The sequence below is a fragment of the Sus scrofa genome, chromosome 1 (genome assembly GCF_000003025.6).
Source record: "Sus scrofa isolate TJ Tabasco breed Duroc chromosome 1, Sscrofa11.1, whole genome shotgun sequence".
Taxonomy (NCBI): Eukaryota; Metazoa; Chordata; class Mammalia; order Artiodactyla; family Suidae; genus Sus; species Sus scrofa.
Window position 1 is genome coordinate 240,687,904 of NC_010443.5, and position 23,478 is coordinate 240,711,381.

The following is a 23,478-nucleotide window of genomic DNA, read 5'->3' on the forward strand; positions in this document are numbered from 1 at the left end:
CCCTGCAGGGCTCTCCTTCCTGGGCCTCTCTTGGAGAGGTCAGGAGTGGGTCATTGGCGTGTACACACCTGCTACCTTCCCCAAGGTTCCTGCCACATCAGGCATGTGTGAGCACTTCCCTTCCCCTCAAACAGAGCCCTCTCCCTCCCTCCTTCTCTCCCTCCTTCCTTTCTTTTTAAAATGACAGTGCCAACCACACGCACCTTGAACTTGCCTATTTGGCACACACCAAAGCTCATTCTGAAGGACTTGCATGTGTGTTCCTGTTGCACGGGTAGGATTTCTCTATTGAAAAACAGTTGCAGGAGAAAGCAGATATGAAATACAAGATCTGGTAGGAGCTCATATGACCCCAGGGACAGATGAGCAACTGAGCCTGCATCTTACCAAATCATTTGGATTTTCCTCTCTGGGTAAAAAGTTATCGTCAGTCTGTGGCCACAACAGTTACTTTGAAGACATGGACAATTTTTATGGCCTCTGGAAGGGAAGCCCCCAGTCCCTGCATCTTGTTTGCCAAAGAAGAAACACCAGGCCTCACCCATCCTTTGGGCCAGGAGCGCTGAGAGGTATGCACTGCCCATGCTTGAAGGATGGAAAGAGGACATTTATAGTAATAGTTATCGAGAACTCGCTATGTACAGATACGGTTTTAAGCCATTTACATGTACAGACACCCCAGAGGGTTCTCTAGGGTTTAGTTCCAGACAACTATGCGAAAGGGAATATTGAAATAAAACGCATCACACACATTTTTTGGTTCCCAGTGCATAAAACTTTATGTTGAGGAGTTCCCATTGCGGCTCAGTGGGTTAATAATCTGACTAGTATCCATGAGGAGACAGGTTCGATCCCTGGCCTTGCTCAGTGGGTTAAGGATCTGGCGTTGCAGCAAGCTGCAGCATAGGTTGCAGATGGGGCTTGGATCTGGTGTTGCTGTGGCTGTGGCATAGGCCAGCAGCTGCTGCTCCAACTCCACTCCTAGCCTGGGAACTTCCATATGCCGCAGATGTGGCCCTGAAAAAGAAAAAAAGGTTATGTTGACACTGCACTGTAGTCTAGTAAGTGTGCAATAGCATTTTGTCTAAAAAAGCAATGTGCATACCTTAATTAAAAATACTTTACTGCCAAAAAATGCTAACCATTATCTGAGCCTTTAATGGGTTGCAGTAGCAACCTCCAAGATCACCAATTACGGTTCACTGTAATAAATATAATAATGATGAAAAGATTTGAAATATTGTGAGAATTGCTAAAAAATGTGACACAGAGACATGAAGTGAATAAATGCTGGAAAATGGTGCCAACACATTTGCTCAATGTGGGGCTGCCACAACCTTCAATTTGAAAAAGCATGATATCTGAAAAGTGCAATAAAGCAAAGTGCAATGAAACAAGGTATGCTTATAATATATATGTTTGCATTTGCATACAAAGCCCAGGGGCGGAAAGTGGTACCATCTGTGGTCCCCAGAGGAAGAAAAATGGTCTCAGTTGCCTAATATGAAGAGTAATGGAGATTGGATCCGAGCTCCCAACACAGCCCTCTCAAGATCTTTCCAAATTGTCTTTCCGCACAGTGAAGACACCCAGAAAAGGAGGGTGCTGCCTTTTCAGAGCTAGAATGACAACACTAAAGGGCCCTGGAACTGGTCTGGCCACCAGGGGCTTTCTGATCTCCCAGGTGCCCATCTTTTGCTCCAGTCAGTCCGTTTGACATCGGCTGGAACAGCTGAAGGGCTGGCGTAGGCATCCAGAGGTAAAGGCCCTGGGGCTGGGACTCCTTGCTGACAAGACAAGAGCGATGCTGCTGCCTCCCTGGAAGGGGAATCGTGAACCCGGCCGAGAGGACGTGCTGGCTGCACAGGTTTGCCTGCTACCGGAGCCAGCGCAGTTGGTCGCAGGGAATTTGATGAAAATAATCAGCTGCAAACTGCTAAAAAACAAACAGACTACAATCCAGAGGTTTAATAACAGCCCCCTCAGCCAGATGGCCGCAGGAGCCTTGCCAGGGAGAAAAAAAAAAAAAAAAAAAGATCTCCCACCCTGAATTTCCTCTTTGTTCTGGACCCTGCTCTCTTTGGATGTCATTGGTCTCCCGCCCCTTTCGTGCGCCAGCCACCCAGAGTCTTGTGTTCAGGGAGCTTAAGGCAGCTTTCCCCAGATTAGGATTTGGGGACAGGGAATCCGGCAAAGAAGCGGCTTTCTTGTCCCAACATGAGTCACCCTAAGTTGGAGAAAGCACACAGCTGTCTGCATCTGGACCTGGAATGCTGCTTCCTCCTCGGAGGATGCTCCCAACAAGCCCGGGGCCCTTGTGGGTGCAGAGCAGGAAGTCATAAGCAGGGCTGCCCTGTGTGGGGCAAGCCCTCTGGACACCTCAGTTCTCGCCAAGAGACCATCATGTCCCAGCTCTTGGGAAACTGAATGCTAGTCTGTTTCCATGTTCAGTTACAGCCACGCCTGGAGCAAATGGTGGCCAGTGTGTTCTGCCAAACTCAGGCTCCAGTAAAAGCATGGATGTGAGAGTGAAGCCAATGTGAGTTTGAATCCTTGCTCTGCCACTGTGTGACCCTGACAACTTCTTTGACCTCTCTGAAGTTGCTACATCATTGCGTTTTAGTGAGAATAATAAAGAAATGATATTTTCAATGCATGTAGCACACTAGCACACAGCAGGCATTCTATAAACATTGATTTTCCACACTCTTAGCCCTCTGGTTCAGAGCTTTGTGGTACTAATTTTTCCTATTACCCACTCCTTAATACTTTCACTGATCCATGATTTAATATTTCATTCTTGGCTTTTGGCAAAGCTTCCAGGTACACTCCTGTCCCATTTTTTCCCTGAGCCGATTCCCATCTCTCCTTTGTGGTTACGTTAGCTACTCTGTTTGCCAGTATGTATTTTGATGTGCTAAGTTATTACTAATTCTGTTTGGAAGGAGACTAGGTAGACGTGAAGTTCATCAGGCTCATTTAACTTACAAGTTTACTTAAAACTTTCCTCCTCCTGTAAGAAGTAATGCTAATTTAAAAAAACCTTAACAAAGAAATATATGAATATGTTTTAAGATTATAAAGCATAGTAGTCAGGATCAGCTGGATTTTGCTGCTGTAACACACACCTCCCAAATATAAATGGCTTGAAACAGCAAAGGTTCCTTTCCCCCTCAAGCTACAAATCCATTGTAAGTCGGGAGAGTCTCAGCCCAGCACTGCCCTCTCTTAGATACTCAAGGTTCACCCTCTGCAATGTTGTTGGCCCCTGCAGCTGTGGGGAGGAGGAGATGAAGGGTTCCTTAGCACTTAGCTCTTAGCAGAACTGCCAGGTAGTAACACACATCACTTCAAATTTCATTGGCTAGAGCAAGTCACACGGTCTCACCTAACCTCAAGGGAACAGGCACATCCAATCCTATTGTGTTCAAGGTGGGAGATAATTGATGAACACTAACGTCAACCACTTGGAAGCTCAATGTTTTAGGAAGAATGAAGGTAACCCTGCAGGCAGGCAGAATGCCAAAATTCCACCCCTGCCATCCACCACTAGGGATTTGCTAGTCATTTGAAAATCAGAATATGCCCAGATATTTGCATAAAGAAGTTCCTTTTGTCCCCTCCTTCATTCTTTGGTCCTCAATTTCCAGTGTGCCTAAGAATTACTATCTGACATTGCATAGCATCGTATATGCCATCCTAAAGGGTTTTCAAATGTTTTAGACATACACAGTTCTCCCTGTCTGAATTTAGAACCTGACCTATTTAGTATGTGATGCTGTAGTATTTGATTAATACTAATGCCTGACTTTATTGTTTTTTTAAGCTACTTTATTGAAGTATGATTGACATACAGAGAACACTATAATTGAATGTCTACCATCTGACGAGTTTGGAGGTAAGTATACATCCATGGGTGGGACCATCACCATCTATGCCATTAATATACCCATCACTTTCAGAATTTTCCTCCCATCCTCTCTCACTGCCTAAGTTTAATTGTTCCAGCATTTCATCCCCTTCTCCTCTTCTGTGCCCTGCTTACACTCTGAGGGGCCATTCTATCTCTGAATCCAATTGCATGTAATATTTTTTTAATACTACGTATGTATGAACTTGACAATAAGCGTTTATAATAACTAATTTGTACCCAAAACTCTAAAAAAGTCTTCCACATGTATTATGTCATTTAGTAAGTCTCATCATAACCATAAGGAGTTGGTTATTACTATAACATTTCTATTCCACTGATTTACTAATGGAGGCTCAGAGAGGCTACGTGCCTTGCCCAAAGACACACAGTACAGATATATTGAGATCAGGTTTTTGAGCTGTCTGCCTTCAAATTCTACAGGGACTGCTCTGGGCACACAACATTCCAGAACCTGGATGTCCAGGAATTCATGTCAATTAGGCACTTATTCTCGGAATAAACATTTCCCTGAAGAGCTCTCCATGCTGGCCAGCAGCATGGCCCCGCCACAGTTCAGTCGAGGTGATGAGATGCCCATTCATCTCGGAGGCATGACGTGGGAGGTACACGTTCACACATGGGTTGAACTGTCAGTGTGGAATGTGTGTGCACGTGTAAGCTGTGGTGTGTGTGGTATGGTGTCCCTGCAGGGGCACCAGATAAAATACAAGAAGCCCAGTTAAATTTCAATTTTAGATGAACACGAGTTATTTTTTTAGTGTAGTAAGTCTGGCCCCTGCTCTATTTGGAACATACTTATACTAAAAAAATTTTTATTAACAAATTATAATTTTATTTGCTCAATCCAGCAGCTCCATGTATAGGCATGTGGGTTGGTGTAAGTGGACTTGATCCTTTGTGTCGGTCACACCCGAGCATGTGTGTGACTGTGCCTATATGTTTCCGTGTGTATATGGGAGGCTCTGCATCCAGGCTGGAGAGCCGGTGGTCGAACACAAATGGCTCCACCATCCCAAAGCTCTTCTCCCCCAAGGCCAACCCCTCTGGAGCAAGTGAGGTCAGGATGGGCCGTGAACACCAGGCCAGGGAGCCCTGGACTTTCCCCTAAGGCAATAAGGATCCACGGAAGGCTCTAGGCTGAGGAGGGGCGGCTTTAGCTGTGTGCCAGAGACGTCCCTCTGGCTGTGGGGCTGAGTAAGAACAGGAGAGGGCCACAGGGAAGGGAGGCCTTGGTGAGAGAGGATGACGATCTGGGCTCAGGCCAAGTGGCAGGACTTGCTGCACATCCCACTGCAGGTGGAGGGGTAGGGGTTGGGGTGACACTCAGCTTTAAGGCTTGGGCACCCACGGACTAGAGGGTTTCTCTTACTCCCTTCCTTGTCCTCCTCCATGTCAGGTACAGTGCCTGGTGCATGATGGATGCGCTTGGGTGTTTACGGCAGGAATATGTGCGGATGAATGGAGAAATAGGAACCCAGGAGGAGGCGGGAAAGGAAGGAGAGGCTGGCAAAAAGCTGACCTCAATTACTTGGGAGACGTTGAGTCGGAGACAGAAGTGAGATTTCCAGCAGACAGTTGGCCGTGTGACCAGCTCAGGAGAGAGGTCCAGGCTGAAGAAGCAAATCCAGGGAGTGCGAGCGGGTACAAACGATATGAAACCGCTGGCTGGGATCAGATCAGTACAGGACACAGTGAGGCTGGAGAAGGCAGTGGGAGGAAGGAAGCTTGGAGAAGATCGGCATTTAATGCTGAAAGCAGGAGTCCGAGAGGGTCAGTGTTTCCTCTCCCAGGACTGCTGGGGGTTAAGTGAGATAGATGCCCATGACCTGGCAGCTCCAAGAGGTCCAGGCAAGGGTGTAAGCAGAACATTTAACAGGCACTGGCCAGTCAGATCCGGCTGGGCCACCAGCGGGTGCCAGGCCTTCTGGGCTCCCAGCTGTGTTGGAATCAACTCTGGAATAGCGGTGTCATAGAGAAGTCGGGGGAAGGATGGCGGGAGGGTCTGGGGCAGCTGGGGCAGGGAGGGGGCAGTCGGGGACTCAGGCAGCTGCTCTGTAGAATGTAAACATGTAAAGACTTTAAAAAGCGGGCAGTTATATGGGGATAACCTGGCTGCATGTCAGCCCCGGGACTGACAGCAACTATGTACTTCCTTCCTGTGTGGCCTTGCATTAGAATAGTGCCCAGCAGAGAGTAAAGCAGAGTCCTAGCACAGTGCCTGGTCTAGCATAGGGTCTCCATAAATGTGCCTTCCAATCATTTCAGGGAGTAAAGTTGCCTCCATAGTAACAAGGAATTTCCTCCTCTGAGCACAATTTTTCTATTTTAGGGAACCACATTTCCTTTCACTTGGGAAGACCTGTCTTTTCGGCCATTGAATTCCTGGGAATTTCAAAGACACAGGGCTGCAAGCTCACCGTGGCTCACAGGACAGTTGGAGCCTAAGTGAACAATGGCCCCATCTCGAGGGACAGCGCCAGTCAGGGTCACCCCTCTGGTAGCCTCCCCTTCCTTCCGACACAGCCTCATCATCTGTCAGGAACCAGGGGCTTCTCCCGGGCTTGGCACACAGTCCATGCTGTGTAAGTGTTGGCTGTGATTATTTTTGTTTTTACTATCCCTGGGCCTGGTGTTTCCTCAAATTGAATCATTTCTGTGACTCTAAAGCTTAGTTTATTTTATTTTACCCAAGCCTCAGGCTGATACCTCAGTGGCTTTGGATCCCCAAACGAGGTCATTTTGCAACAACTAATTCCAACGCAATCTCTTTCCGGTGATTTTTTAAACACTCACCACAGAGGAAGGTTGGTTTCCTTCAAGAGCTCACTTAGTTTAGATAAATATTTGGCCTGGTGGATATACAAATCATCCTAAAATGTACCTTTTCCTAGGTGTAGAGTCTCAAAGGGTTTTCAGGATTCAATGCATATTCATTCAGTTATTGCTGTGTCTCCTTTGTTGTTCTCTGGAACATCAAAGAGGGTGGGCTTTTGGTCTGTTTTGTTCGCAGCTGTAAATCCAGAGGCGGAACAGCGCTGCCACACAGTAGGTGCTCAGGGCATAGTTGCTGAATGAACGAATGCGTGAATGAATGAGTGAATGAACGTCTTCTCGGTGCCAGGATGCCTGGCATTGGAAACCCAGACAAGGACATAGTCCCTGCTGTCTGTGAGCTTGGGGTCTTGTAGAAGACCTCCCCACTCCCCGCAACACCTACCTGAAAGTCAAAGCAGATCAACACAACTCCCTGTGAGACATGTCAACACCCTCTGCTGGGCATGGGAGCCTGACAGAAAGAATGACAGTGCTGTTGGGAATCTCAGGGAAGGTGACCTGGAAGAGGTGGCATTTGAGTTGCATCTGATTTTAGCAGGAGGAGTTGGCATAAGGGAAACAATGAGCTACAGTCCTGAGCGGGAAACCCTGGTTTAGGAGAGGAAGGAGCAGGAGGGCCACCACAGAGGAGGGTTGCAGGAGGGTGTGTACATCACAGGGGCATAAGCTGCAGGAGGGCAGGGGCTGTGTCTGTCTTGTCCCTTGTTACATGGCACCACATCTGGCACATCATAGATGCTCAGGAAATCGTGCCTTGTAGCTCGAGAATGGATAAATGACATGAAAATGTAAAGAAAAGATGGGACCTAGAAATCTTTTTGGAAATTTTTTTTTAGCGACTGCAATGGGTCTCATTTCCCCCTTCCATCCTGTGTGGGTGCTTTTGTGGGGAAGGAAGCTTAACTTCAACCCCAGTTGCCTCTGTGACACCCCACCAAGGGATTATGTACTTTTGGTTGGGGTACCCCTCAGAAATGGGGTGGTCACTCCCTCCCACACAGCTGGCCCCTTTTTTGTACAGTTCTGATTTTTAGAGTAGCCAGCCTTACACTGACCACACAGCAGCAAGGAGTTCCAGGGAAAGACCGCTGAATTGGCTTGGCTCCTGGTCCTGCCAGTGACTCCTGTGCTCCCTTGGGCAGAGCTGGTGTACCCAGTAATTACCAGTGTGGGTGCTGGTGTCTGACAATTACTGGGCATCTCAGTGCCTTCACTTCTTTATCTGTCAAATGAGGATCGTAATAATAGTATTTTCCTCATAGGATCCTTCTGGGAATCCTGTGAGTCCTCAGTACCTTATTGGCAAGTGAGTAAGGACTTATTATAAATTAATCACAATGTGGTGAGGTCTCCTGCGGCTCTCAGTTTGCCGCAGGAGACCTCACCGCATGGCTGACCTGCCATGTCACTCCCATGCCACCCAGCTCCTGAGTTTTCTCTCTACCTTTGCTGGCTAGGTTTCTGCTTCTTGCCATCACATATCTTGGCCTCTAAGACATGTATTTAGAACCGGCCTGCAAAGAGCAGAAGGAGGAAATGAAGCAAAGGAAACAGGCAAAGTTCTCTCTCCCAGCAAGTCCATGGGGACTCAAGACTCCGGGCCTTTTGCAAAGGGGGCTCGCCCAGCCTTTGAAATAACTGCTTCCTTCTCTTTTGGCCTTTTCAGATCAGGGACGTGGGAGGAGGCCTGGAAGTTTACACTGAACAGGAGGCTGAAAGCTTTCCTCTGATGTGCCCCACTCATCCAGGGGCCCTGCCCTGGGAGACAGGGCTCTGGGCTGTGGTCGCTCCTCCTGGGGTCTGCCTTGGACTCGCCACAGGCCCAGCTGCCACTGACCAGGCAGATTTCTTTTAAAAGGTTTGGCTGACCTTCAGCAGAGCCGAGGTGTGGTCAGAGCTGAAAGAAGCTTTAAGACTCCAGAGCAGTGGTTCCCGGGCTGGGAGCCTCTGAGTGCTGGGGGTCCTCAGATTATTTCTAGTTCTTTCAAAAGCCTAAAAGTAACAGTCTGTAGCCCCTGTGTGAGGATACACAGGCTCCTAGCAGTTTCAGGTGTCTCTGTGTTTCCCTGAGGTCAAGTCAGGGTGGCCCCTCTGTACCCTGGTGTTGCTGAAGAAAATACTAACAGTTTCTTATGCAGCTTTTCCTCTGCCAGGAGCTGGACAAAGCCCTTTCCACACATCTGCTCACTGATCTTCACCCTGGTAAGGTGGGTAGGCTTATGATCCCTATTTTACAGATGGAGAAACCGAGGGTCAAAGGGACTAAGCAAGCTGCCCGAGGCTACACAGCCCTCCAGGATTCCAATCCAGGTAGGCTGGTTCCCCAGCTCCACCCTCAGTCACTAGGAATAGCCTCCTGGGAGCTCAGTTTTATGTCTCTGAATCCTGCAAGAGGGGCAAACACATGCTTCATTACCAGGAAAAGGTACCAGCAGGGAAGATTTTTGGATGCAAGCATTTGATGTAGGGGGCATAATAACAGAGGTAGTGGGATAGTGTGAACCAGCCCCCTTATGTTGGCTTGTGTGGTAGAACTAAGGCCCAGAGAAGGGAGAGTCTTGCCCAAGGTCTTGTGAACTGGCAGCTGGAACAAGAATTTTTTCACTTCTAGTGGGCTCCTTAGACTGACTCCAGAGCGCCCTTGGCTAGCCAGGAAGCAGGCCAGCGGTGGGTTTTTCCAAGCTGATGGCTCAGACCTATGATGGCATAGGCCTGTGGCTCTGCCTGGCAGGGTCTTCGAGCTCCCCCTGTCCCGCAGGCTGCTCCCTGACATGGGTCAGACCACACATCTTGACTGATTCTCCATCAGTTCCCACCTACCTCCCACCAGCTGCACAGCGCTTTGGTCTTGCCAGACCACAGGGCTGCTGAGTGCTGGGGTCGGGGGGGCTGGTGGTATCTGTCTTCAGCAAACTCTTCCCTCATCCCCTCTGTGACTTTCAGTTCCATACTTGTGCATGCACTTTACAGTTTGCAAAGTGCTTCCACGCTATTATGTCCTCTGAGACCCAAGCCTGCTCTGGGAGCTGGGCAGGGCAGGGATAATGCCCCATATTACAGAAGAGGAAAAGGAAGTTCTAAGAGGCAAGTGCCTTGTTTGAGTTTAAATGCTTAGCTAAGAAATGTTGGAGCTGAGTTGGCCTATCCTACCTCACCACTGCCTGTTCCACCCCACCAGACAGCCTCGCCCCTTTCAGAAATGGGGACTCAGCGAGCTGTGATGAGCACGGTGCTGAGCTGGGTCCTGCAAAGCACTTTTCTGTAACCAACAGCATCACCATTAACCACATCTTTCTTCCAGTAGTAGACAAACACAGGTACTCAGTTAAAGGTTAAACCCGTGTCCCCTAAGATTCTGGTCCTGCACCCTGAGAGCTCATGATGTGATGAAGATACAGAGATGTTCAAGTCAGAAGCGATTTCTGTCATACTGTCACCCTGGAAAGATGGTTCATTGTTGGGGCCCCGGTTTCTGCAAGTGGGCAAATGAAGGTGCGAATAATACTTATCTTGCTTCTGAGAAAAATGAGCAGAACCTTCACATACAAATTTCGTTGAGAAATAGTTACACAACTGTTACACGTGACAATGAATTTTCATAAGCAGGGAAAGCAAGGGAAATTCATATTTATTTATTTACTTAGGGCCACACCTGCAGCATTTGGAAGTTCCCAGGGTTGGGATCAAATCGGAGTCACAGCTGCTGACCTATGCCACAGACACAACACTGAATCCGAGCCACATCTGTGAACTAAGCCGCAGCTTGCAGCAACACCGGATCCTTAACCCATTGAGTGAGGCCAGGGATTGAACCCACATCCTCACAGACACTATGTCAGGTTCTTAACCCATTTGAGCCACAACAGAAACTCACATTGATAAGCTAATGACTATTAAGTACTTCCTAGGTAATTTACATGGATCAGCCCATTAATTTGAACAAGAGCATTTAGGAGGCTGGTACCTTTATCATCTCCACTGTGTAGACGAAGAGACTGAGACCCAGAGATTTTAATTAACAGGCAACAAATAGCAGAAATAGGATATTAAATCTTGGTAATTTAGTGCCAGCAGGTAATCGCTTTAACTGCCCAGGTGCATCAGAATCACCTGGAAGGCTGAATAAACCACAGATTACTGGGCCCCACCCCAGAGGTTCTGATTCAATAGGTTTGAGAATTTGGCTTCAAACAAGTTCCCCGGTGATGCTGATGCTGCTGGACCAGGGACCACACTGAGAGACTTCTGTGTCACACAGAGCTCTCCTGGTACTTCTTGCCCCACCAGTGGCCAAATCAGGGCCTCTGAGTCCTGTTTGTGCAAGTTATCTGGACATCTGTGTGCACTAGATACTTGATTTATGGCGTGAAGACATATGGCATGCTAATGGACAAAGTAGATGGGGGTGCTGAGGAAGCCCTGGCTCCTTCGGAAACCAAGTGAGAGAAGTTGCCCTGTGCCTGATGTCCCTGCAGGTGCCTGAGTGCTTGTAGCTCTGGCTACTCAGACCCTTCCCCAGAGCTGGCCAAGGGGAGGGAAGGCCACTGTTTGAGGAAGCCACAGAGAACAGATTCACAGGCTTCTTTCTTGGCTCCCATCAATTTTCCCCTTTAAGGGGCTCATACTCCCAGATTTCAGAAATAATCTATGAATGGAGAGATAAGCCATAGCCTATGGAAAGAGAAAGCACAGACCAAGAAGAGTTATATTTAACTAAGTTTAATTAAATGTATGTTTTTGAAAAGGAATAAGGAAAAGATGTCTACAAGAATATAAGCATTTCAGAAACTAGGGGTTGAGCCCAAAGCAAAGGTCACAGGCAGAAGAATAAAAAATCAAGATATACAGATATCAAGTTGCTCCAGAACTCTGTGGAAAAGACTTTGCTTTCTCCACTAAATAACATTTTTAGCTTTGTCAAAAATTAGTTGTCCAAATTGAATAGCCAAAACAATCTTTTTTTTTTTTTTTTTTTTTTTTTTTTTTTGTCTTTTTGCTATTTCGTGGGCCGCTCTCGGCATATGGAGGTTCCAGCTAGGGTCGAATCGAGCTATAGCTGCCAGCCTACGCAGAGCCACAGCAACGCAGATCCAAGCCGGTCTGCGACCTACACCACAGCTCACGCAACGCGGATCGTTAACCACTGAGCAAGGCAGGATCGAACCCGCACCTCATGGTTCCTAGTCGGATTCGTTAACCACTGCGCCACGACGGGAACTCCGCCAAAACAATCTTGAAAAAGAAAGAACAGAGTTGCAAGGCCCCCAAACTTCATGATGTCAGAATTTACTGCAAATTTACAGCAATCAGTACTGTGTGGTACCCACATAAAGATAGACATATATGTGATGGAACAGAATTTGAGAATCTAAAAAGAAACCCTCACATTTATGATCAATTGATTTTTCTGCCGTGATCCCAAGACCGTTTAATAGGGGGAAGAACAGGGTCTTCACCAAATGGTGTTGGAACAACTGCAACGTTCTTTCTTGATGCAAAAGAATAAAGTTGGACTCCTATCTCATACCCTATACAAGAACTAACTAAAAATGGATCAAAACTCCAAGATGTTTGAGAAGAAATGTACAGGCACATCTTTGTGCCCTTGGATTAGGTAATGGGCTATCTCTACTTTTACTTAGATCTTGAATTTCACCTTCAGCACAGATTTTTCACATCCTTTGCAGATTTATACCTATTTCATAGTATATTCTCTTATAAATGACATTATTTTTAAATTTCAACTTCCAATTTTTATAGAAGTAAAATTGATTTTTGTACACGGATTTGGTATCCTGCAACCTCACTGAACTCACTTCTTAGTTCTAATAGCTTTACTGTAGGTTCCATCTGATTTTCTCCAGAGACAGTCATGTCTTCCGTGCATAAAGGCAATTTGACTTCTTTTTTTCCAGTGTGGATGCCTTTCATTTCTTTTTCTCACCTTAACGAACTAGCTAGTTGTACTAGCTCTGGTACAACATAGAGTAGCTGTGAGAGTGGACATCCTTACCTTGTTCTTGATCCTAGGGGGAGAGGGACATCTTTATATCAAGTAAGACGTTGGCAGTGGGGTTTGTGGGTGCCCTTTGACAGAAAGAGGAAGTATTTGATTCCCCTTCAGTTCTTAATTTGCTGAGACTTTTAATCAGGAATGGATGTTGGATTTTGTCAATTGTATTTCCTAAAGGAAGTACTCCTTTAGGAAATACAGTGATTCCAGATGGGAGAGAGTCTAAACTTGAGAGTGGCCCCTGGAGTTCCTGTCGTGGCTCAGTGGTTAACGAATCTGACTAGGAACCACAAGGTTGCAGGTTCAATCCCTGGCCTGGCTCAGTGGGTTAAGGATCCGGCTTTGCCTTGAGCTGTGGTGTAGGTGGCAGATGCGGCTCAGATCCTACGTTGCTGTGGCTCTGGCGTAGGTCGGCAGCTACAGCTCTGATTCGACCCCTAGTCTGGGAACCTCCATGTGCCACGGGAGCGGCCCTAGAAAAGACAAAAAGACCAAAAAAAAAAAAAAAAGAAAAAAAAAAAAAAAAAAGTGGCCCCTGCTTCTCTCAGAAAGAAGGAAACAGGGAAGAAAGAGCCCTGCTCAGAGAATGGAGCCAGTATTGAGGAGCTGGGCTTACCCCACCTCTGCTCTGTACCCCTCTCCATGGCTGGGTTCCTCGAGTTCGGATCCTGGACTGTGGACTCCACAGCCAGTGCTCTTTCCTCTACACCAAACTGTCTAAAGGCTTTGACTCTGGAACTTTGCCTTGTCAAGTCCCCAAAGATGGATGATTCCTCAATAATATAAAATAGTAGCAGTCACTTACTGAACACTTTGAAATATCAAGGGCCAGGGCCAGGAACAAGGTGTGAAGTGAGTGAACCATCTCTGGATGCAGAATTTGAGGAGCTACCGACAGGAGCACATAAGGTGCTTCATTTGCCTCACTTTCACCCCAGGCCTGCAAAGAACAGTGCTAAACACTCACTTCGCATCCTGCCCTTACTCCTCAGACAAGTCTACTGTGGTAGGTTTATTATCATTCTTATTTGACAAATGAGGAAACAGAGGATCAGAGAGGTGAAGTGACTTACCTAAGAGATAAGTGGCAGAGCTGGCAATCGAAGCAATGTTCTGTTCATGATCCGTCTGTGCTTGTAATCAGTAGTTCTCCTCTCCTGGATCAGAATCTCCAGGAAGGCTGGTGAAAACACTGATGGCTGGCCCTCACCCCAGGATCTCTGATTCAGTAGGTCTATTGTGTGGGTGGGAGAATTTGCACTTGTGCTAAGTTCCCAGGAGACGCTGATGCTGCTGGTCCAGGGACCACACTTTGCGAACCACTGCACTATGTCATACTTCCTCCTCAGTAATCCTTGCTCCTTAGATCACAGGGGGCACCAAGATTCCAAGAGTACAAGAGAGAAGTCTGAGAAAACACTGCCAGATCCCTCTGGCTTGTGAAAGGAAAGAGAGCATCAGTTTCCCAGGACTGGACCAAGAGTTTCCATGTCATTCCTGCATGTGTTGGAGCCCCAGCCCCATTCCAGAACGCTATCTGCAGAATCAATGAGCGGTTATGTGTTGAATTGAGGGATGAACTGACGAGTCGTGATGGGACCTCTGTAGGGACTTATTCATCTGAAAAGAATGCCTGACATTTATTCTGAAAGGCGTCTTTCTATAGACCCTCAATCTTTACAGTACCACATGGCATTTTTTTCCTAAATATATTTCAAATATTTTCTAATTTATTCTTAGACGTGTATATCAGAGGGACACAGTACATCAAAATTTTCAAACCTTTGAATAAGAGCCACTGCAAAATAACAAGGAATAGAATAAAACAACACAGAGCTATTCATCATGTTATAAAAAAGAAAAAGCAAACTTAAACCAGGCTTGGCAAAATCTCCAAGCTGTAAACACATGACAACATTCCAGAGCTGACCCTAGTGTCTGAGGGGTTAAATTTTTCTATAATTTCCCAAATCTGTGGACACCAAAGCCCCCATTCAGCTGCTCTTGTCCCTAAAGTGCAATAAGAAAAAGGCTAATTTGATTCATTCACTTGATCTTTATCAGGAGTATCACAAGCCCCCGTGACTGGAATTCTCAGCCCGAGCTGCCCCCTGGAGTCACTTGGGGAGTTTGTAGAAATCTCTTTGCTCCTGGCCATTTCTCAGCCCAACTACATCAGGTTCTCTGAGGGTTTTTGAAAGTCCCCAGGTGGTGCCAGTGGCCGCCAGGACTGAGAAACCCCTGCTTGGTGAATCCCCACTGCCTTCCCTCTAACAATGATGCTTCTGAATCTTAAATATCTCCCTTGAAGTGAGACCTTTGCTTAGAATATGGAAATAGCCACTGCCTGGGGCTCTGATTGGAGGGATGTTAAACAGAGAGGAAGCTCCTGTTTGTTAATGGTCTTCTAATACCTGCCTAGACACAGGCACTCAATAACCCTATGAGACAGGTATTACTGTCTCCACTTTGTGGAGGACACCCTGCCAGTCAGGGAGGTGGAGTGACTTGCCCAAGGTGACACAGCTGGAATTTAAGGCCAGGCAGGAAAGAGGCCCCTGTGACAGCCACTGCTTGCTCCCTCCTGCTCCAGGCAGCTCCTCTTTCACCCTCCCACCTGGACCCCTGTGCCTGGCTTGGAAACAGTTCATGACCTTGTCTAGTTTTGAGGCCTCTGTAGCCAAAGGTCAAGGACAGGACAGCTCTCTCATCCCTGCTCCCCAGGACTTGCTGTCAGATGGTGAATGACAAGGGCCCAGCTGGCTTCTTTCTTGGACTCTGGCTTCTGGCATCCCCTCCCTTTCTGTGCTCTGACCAGTAATCCCACCTAAGGTCACCATGTGTCCACTCACAGCACAGGCCAGGGCCCTGGGTGACCAGGCCAGGTATGTATGGAGCTTGTGCTTTACACTGCTCCTGATATATGCACAGCATCCAACAACCTTTTTCCCCCAAATGGGCTATGGTATTTATAATAAGAAACATGGAGTTCCCATTGTTGCGCAGTGGAAACGAAGCCAACTAGGAACCATGAGGTTGCGGGTTCGATCACTGGCCTCACTCGGTAAGTTAAGGATCCAGCGTTGTCGTGAGCTGTGGTGTAGGTTGCAGACGCAGCTCAGATCTGGTGTTGTTGTGGCTCTGGCATAGGCTGGCAGCTGCAGCTCTGATTCGACCTGTAGCCTGGAACCTTCAAATGCTGCCTGTGCAGGTCTAAAAGACAAAAGACAAAAAAAAAAAAAAGAGGAATATTTATTTGGTCTTCATCCCTATTCTGGCTCAGAGCTACTGAAACCTTCGGAATTTCCTGTGCTGAGAAGGACAGAGGTCTTTTGTTATGTTAATAAGGTGACTTTTGGACCAGCAGCTAAGAATAGGGGCTGGTGGCCTATGAAAGCAACCCTTGATCAGAGGGTGGGAACTTTCAGACTTCTGGAGAGGGGAAAAGGCCTGAAGGTTGAGTTCAATGGCCAATGGCCAATGGTTTAATCAATCACTCCTATGATTGAAGCCTTCATGAAAACTCAAAAGGTTGGAGTGCAGAGAGCTGCTCTAGCAAATTAACCAAACCCAAGAAGAAGGTCATTGGAACCTTTACTCATTAGCCAGTCGGTTAGAAGCATAGGTGACCACATGGACTTGCAAAAAGTAAGGGAACTGGATCAGTCTTGTGGGACTAAATCCTTAAACTGCATGATCTGACACTATCTCTGGGTAGTGTCAGAACTGAATTGAATTGTAGGTCACCCAGCTGGTGGCAGAGAGTTGCTTGGTGGTGTGGGGGAACCCACCCCTCCCAACATACATCCACACTTCGGAAGTTGGTATGAGTATCTTTACAGCATCAAATAGCTTCACCCGTGCATCTCAGTGGAGCCTCTCAATACTGTGAAAGGTAAGATCTTCATCCTTGGTTAATGGCTGAGGAAACAGACTTTGAGAGGGCATGGGGCTTGCAGGCACTCCACTGGTTCTCCTGTCTATAAGAACCTGCTTTGGTTTCTGAAAGCCACACTGTTTACTCCATTCAGCCCTTCCTCATCCCCAGGGTCCTGGTAGTATCCTTTCCAAACCATCATTCTATTGATCCCTCCAGGCCATGCCTGGCTGGTCCCTTCATTCAGCAACCTTAAAGGGTATTGAAAACAAACACCTCTTTTTATTATGGAAACTTTCTAAGAAATACAGATAAGAACAGTATAATACCACCCCTGCTCCTAACTACCTACTCCTTATCTCTTTTCCTCTTCACCTCAGCCACGGCTAGCTCTGAATCCTCTGTATTTTGGAAAGCAAATCCCAGATATCTTTTCATTTAATCTGTAAACATTTCTGTTTTTAATCTCTCAAAGATAAGGACTTTAAAAAGTATCCACAATATTATCATCTTTAACAAGATAAACAATAATTCCTTAATGTTAACAAAAGCCCAGAGTTCACATTTTTCCTGTCTTTTAAATGTTGTCCCTACAATTCATTTGCTTGGATCAGGATCAAAATAGTGCCCGATTATTCCAGTGGGTTGGGTCTCTTAAGTCTCTTTAAACCTCTAGGTTTCTCTTCTTGATTTCTTTCCTTGTAATTTATTTATTGAAGAAAACTGGCCATTTGTCCTGTTGAGTTCCTGTCCCACATTAATCAAATCTTGCCCTTTGCATCCCCCATGGTGTTGTTTAACATGTTTCTCTGTTCCTTGTATTTTAAAGAAAAACATCTAGTAGGAAAAATAATGATCTAATGTCATTACCCTAATAAAGCTATTTTTATTCCTGTCTGTTCCCCTTTGAATATGCATATAACCCTTGGGTTTTTTGTTTGTTTAACATCACACTGTAAATATTTTCCATGTTTCTATGTAAAATTTTCATAATTAACATACTTATTAGCTACTTACTATTCTAGAGTGATGTTCAGCCTTAATCATTCTCCTAACTATTGAACTTTTAGGTTTGGCACATTTTTGTCATCCTGATAGATAATCGTAATAGATAATCATAAATCTTTCATGTCTCTGGTATAATTATTTCTTTAGGGTAGATAGATGCCCAGGAGTGAGATGAGGATCCCAAGCGCATGAATGGTTTTATGTATTCTGCATGTATGGACAAGGTGCATTCTCAAAGTGTAGTACCAGTTTACATCACCACCAGGAACTCCATCTCCATGTCTTTGCACAGGTTCCTCTCTGCACTTTTCCCCTGATTTAACGTAAGTAAAATGAGGCTGTGGTAGACCAGGGCTGACCACAATACTTTGTTATCTCTCCCATTGTCAGGTGGAGTCTCATTCCCCCTCACCTTGAACCTGGGCTAAACTTAGTGGTTGTTTGACCAATAGTATGTAGCGTAAGTGATGTTCTGGAATTTCCATCTAGTTTGCAAGAAGCTTTGCAGCTTTGGCCACTTGTGCTGGGTGATGCCAGCTCCAACATGCTGAGGAGACCACCATGCTAGAGAGGCTCAGTGTAGGTGGTGTGGTCAACAGATTCCAGCCCAGCCTAGCCTACCAGCCTTCCCAGGCACTGGACACATGAGGGAGTCCTTGAATTTTCTCGACTCATTTGCCAGCTGAGTACCACTGAGTATCCTCAGAGGTTATGGAGAGCAAAAGTATTTCTCAGGAGTTCCCATCGTGGCTCAGCAGAACAAATCTGACATCCATGAAGATACAGGTTCGATCCCTGGCCTCGCTCAGTGGGTTAAGGATCCTACATTGCTGTGGCTGTAGCTTAGGCCCACAGCAACAGCTCCAATTTGACTTCTAGCCTGGGAACCTCCACGTGCTGGGGGTGCAGCCCTAAAAAGACAAAAAAAAAAAAAAAAAAAAAAAAGTGCTTCTCAGCTGAGCCCTGCCTGAATTCCTGACCCATAACATCATGCAATGCAATAAAATGCTTCTTGTTTTAAATGGCTAAATTTTAGGGTAGTTTGTTATGCAGCAATAGATATAGGAACAGGTGCCTTTATACCCTCCCCCTTCTTTTTGTTGTTAAGAACTATGTTCTTTTGATTGACATTTCCAGTTTGCATATTCCCAGGGTTTTGGATTTAGATTTGTGAGGTTTTTTTCACATTTGTAAGTTGGCCTTCTTTTGCCCCAGATGAACTTTTGACTCATAGCCTGTCTGGGACCCTGTATGTGTCCCCACCCCCACCTCACTAGGACATGTGCTCCTGCCAAGGAGATTTCTACCTGAGAGTTTCTTTCCAATTCTTCCATGATTCTAAGTGTCCTGGGTGGTGGAGGGAGAAAAAAATTTTTCTAAACCCATCACCTGTAGGCAACTCATCATGGCATATTCAGTACTGCAGATGAAATAAAAACTGTGGACAGACACTACATTATTTCAATGCTCCTTGACAAGAAGGCCCTCATAAGTGGATCCATAGCAACCTGAAAACACAGAAATAAGAGGACCTTTAGACCCTGAATGGTTTCTGCAGGGTGATATAATTTGGACTTTTTTCATGCCTTAAACAAACTATATTTATCTATATGGTTTTTGTATATATTTTATATTTATTTCATCAAACATGAAACCATTTTAAAGACACTTGGTATCTGGGCAATAAGATGGGCAGTTTCTTATGTTAACTTACCCTCTAACCTCTGGTAACAATGTTTCTCAATGCTTAAAGCATTGATAGCATCTATTTCCTTTTTTTAAAAGAGATTGAACACTTTAAAAGTAGAGATATAGTACTTTAGAGAAATTTGAAAACGAGATAAAAGTCCATTAGCCTACCACATTGACATAGTGACAACTACATTTTTATGTTCCCTTCCTGTTTTTATAAATCACGTGTTTGCAAATATTTTTCCAGACTTTTTTTTTTACTTAATACTTTATCATAAGTATTTTCTCTGATCCTTCATAAACTTCATTCCATCATTTTTAATGGTTCTAGAATATTTCTTCAAGGCTTTACTATAAGTTATTTTACCATCCTCCCTCCCCTTTTTGTATTTTTGGGCTGCTTCCAGTTTTTCACTAAGCAACTCTTTGATGACCATTTTTCTGCATATGGCTTTTTCCATATTTCAGGGTATTTTCTTGGGCAAGCTTCCCAGAAGGGGATTATGGAGTCGGAGTGTATGAACATTTTTATGGCTTCAAAGTATCTTTTGAAGAAGGTAGGTGTTCCATTTCATGAGGTTCACAAACATAAAAGAGGAAATTTGGCTTCAAAAAAATCCCTTGTAACACATACATGTAAAAATTTGGGCAAAACGCTGTTCTAATAGTTTTCTAAGTTATTAAACCTTGCCCTTTTTAATTAAAAATGTTAATTCTTATTCTTTTTGTTTTCTGTGAGAGTCTTTTCTAAGCTATTTTAAACTTCTGAGTTTTTCTAAAAAGAACCCACTAAGCACAACTGAACCTCTTCTTGATGATGCACGTGATTAGTATAACCACCAGCCGTTTCCCTGAGCTTCATGCCAGTACTTTCAGGAATTTCTGAGGTAGAAAGGCCACTCGCTCCTTCACAGAACAGCCATGGACCAGGACCTCTTGCGGAAATCTACCCCAGTCTCTAGTTTCACGGCTCTGCACCTGGGTGCCTGGCTACTTGTAGAGAGCTGCTGCCTTTTTGGACAGAGACTTGTCTGGCCAAGGATGCCAATGCCAGCTCTGATCTTTCCTCACAGGCCACAGGCAGCTATTGGAATTGGGGGTCTGAAGAGCCAGCTCCCACCAAACAGCAAGTCGTCCACATCAGCAATCACCTATCTTGGCGAATGTTATTTGTGAGGCACAGATTGCATGTTGGGGTTCACCTGGACTCACTAGCGGAAACTTACATCACCCATGGAAGTGCCATGACACTCCAGCCACTTCTCACATGAAGGTGAAAAACTCCCAGCTGTCTTCCCATATATCCCTGGATAACGAGGTAGGTGAACAGAGTTCTCAATAGAGCCTGGGTGCCTTACTGAGTCAGTGGAGCACCGTGGAATGTGCGTGGAATATGCATGGGAGGCCAGAAGACCCAAGTTCAAATTCCAGCTCTGCCCTTCATAAACTTAATGGTCTTGAGAAACTCCGCAACCTTAACCCTTCTGAGCTTCAGTTTTCTCATCTCTGAAAGGTATAGTAAGATGCGCTCTGCCACCCACTGGGTTGTTGTAATGATGTTACGAGATAGGTGGTAAAGAAGCTAGGAAGGCCCCTACCTACGTGGGTCATCATAATCTTGTTTAAATTGTAAGAATACAGACCCGCTCACGCCAGCGCAAACCAAAGTTTTACTTTTTCAGCTTTTTGAAAGTGGGAAACGTATGAAATCTCACATGTTAGAATGGGAGCCCTGGCCGGGCTGAGCTCCCCAGGGCACAGAGCAGTGTGGGGAGGGTTGGGGGAGGTGTCTGAATTCTTGGTGGCACTGGGACCCTGAAGAGGCTGTGTGGTGCTGTTCTTCAGGGCTCTACATGTGAGAGCACTGAGTCACCAGATCTAGGAACCATAAAGCAAGTTAGGGAGGGATTGTGCATGCAGAGCCGGGGGGAGGGCCACATTTTCTGAAAGCGCTGTCGTTTCGACCATTTAAGGTAATATGTTGATATGGCGGTTGTTAAGAATGTGGAGAAAATATTAGAAGCAGCAGTCAGAAGAAGGGGTGAGCTCACTTAGTTTGTGACTGCCTTTGGTGGTCAGGAGGTATCAAAGGGTGGCTGATTATCCCACCAGCCAGTGTCACAGCTCCATTCCTCGAGCCTGGCCCTGCCCTGGGCCTCCTGGCTGGCATCTATTTCTTGTACTTCTCCCCCATGTTAGAACCCGGCCTTGCTTGCACATGGTGGCAGGGAAGTTTGGGATTGATTTGGAGAACCAGGCTGTCCTCTGACATAGGTGCCAGGCTGTGCTTCAGAAAAGGTGAGACATACTCTCTTTTGACCAAAATCAGGGTCCTCAGCCCCACCACCATCCCCTCCACTGTGCCAGTTCCACTTTCCATCATGATGCAGGAACCTTTGAATGGTTGGAGCCACATCCCTTCCCACTGTGGGGAAATGCAAAATACATGGGCTCCCTGGCTCAGAGCAGGACTCTGTGAAAACCTCAGGCCTCAGTGATGGATAAGTGTGTGTCTCTCTTTGGGCATCTCTTTAGGAGACAAAAGGGGACAAGTTTAGTTCATCAGAAGTCACTGGGGCTTTCCCTTTAGCCTTGAAATTTACTAAATCAAGTAGCGTGGGCAGAGAGCAGACAAATGGTTCTTAAGGTGAAATTCACTCGATGTTCCACCACTAGAGCTGATTAAGAGTTTCGAAATGATCATACCCAGTGTGGGTTGTGGCTCACTTGTAGGGCATCAATTTTTTTTTTTTTTTTTTTTTTTTTTTTTTTGGCTGCTCTTGTGGCCCAGAGAAGTTCCTGGGTTAGGGACTGAACCCACACTGTGGTGGTGCTGTGTGGTGCTGTCTACTCACTGAGTCCATCTGAACCATAAGCAGTAGGAGGATTGATGCCAGAGCCACATTCTGAAAGCCTGTCGTTCGCCATTTAATAATAATAGTGATCAGCCACAGGACAATGCAATCCTTACTGTGACAAGGTTATATGAAATTTATTTAGCAGATTTTGATCAGCCTCTCTCTTTCTTTTTTTTAACTCAATAGAACAGCACAAAGCAGAAGATACCTGAGTTCGTTACCTGTAATAACGGGCATGTATGTGCTTGGTAAACTTTTTTTTTTTTTTTTTTTTTGTCTTTTTGCTTTCTTTGGGCTGCTCCCGTGGCATATGGAGGTTCCCAGGCTAGGGGTCGAATCGGAGCTGTGGCCACCGGCCTACGCCAGAGCCACAGCAACTCGGGATCCGAGCCGCGTCTGCAACCTACACCACAGCTCACGGCAACGCCGGATCGTTAACCCACTGAGCAAGGGCAGGGATCGAACCCGCAACCTCATGGTTCCTAGTCGGATTCGTTAACCACTGCGCCACGACGGGAACTCCAATGCTTGGTAAACTTGATTGAAGCCTTCTATTAACTGTTCTTGCTGGGGGAAGTGGTCTTGCAGGAGGGATTTCCATCCTCGGACTGCAAACAGCTTCAAACTGACCATTAGATTTATGGTTTCTCAAACCTTCTGGGGCCATACCCATGCTGGAAATGTTTTACTGCCTGCGTCATCATAAAGAGCTTCTGGCCTCTATCTTGATAGTATTTGTAAACTCTTATTTCTCTGTCTGAACTTGGGTTTCAGAGCCCTGAAGACTTCTGTGCTACCTTCTAAGGAGTCTAATCACAGGAGTGAAGGAAGTGGGAATGAGGCAGGGAAGGAGGAAGGGCAAATAAGAGGTATCAAATGCAAATAATATTTCCTTCTTGTGGGATTTTCTTTTGAAAAGTTGCTTTTTAAGGTGGTTCATCGGGGAGAGGAAGGGAGAAATATCTCTTTCCTGGTTTCCATCTCCTGTTGTTCAAAAGTTTGTCACATATGATTTCCTTTGCATTTCCAAGCTGCTTATGTGTGGGCCCTAAATGATTCCTGTAGCATTTCATGCTTCAGGATCAATGGAGAAGTCCAGGAGGAGAGGGACACAGTATGGATGTAAGTTAAGGCGTGGCAGGTTGTGCCTGTGGTTGGCTGGAGTCCATACTGAGTAGATCTCTGCAGCAATGGCCTTGGCTGGAACAAATAGCCCCCTGGAAGCAGGCATTGCTGAGAGAATTTGAAGTCGCATATTGGA

The 23,478-nt window shown here is 45.9% G+C and overlaps 1 long non-coding RNA gene across 2 annotated transcripts; it reads left to right on the plus strand.

Moving 5' to 3' along the window:
- On the plus strand, window positions 993-22,456 carry LOC106509211. 2 transcript variants are annotated; one of them, XR_002336984.1, is made up of 6 exons: window positions 993-3,898; window positions 9,007-9,079; window positions 16,501-16,677; window positions 19,828-19,916; window positions 20,433-21,657; window positions 22,404-22,456. It is a non-coding gene; the product is annotated as an uncharacterized LOC106509211 (long non-coding RNA). The 2 variants fall into 2 exon arrangements; XR_002336983.1 differs by lacking the exon at window positions 22,404-22,456 and having other exon boundaries at window positions 20,433-22,105.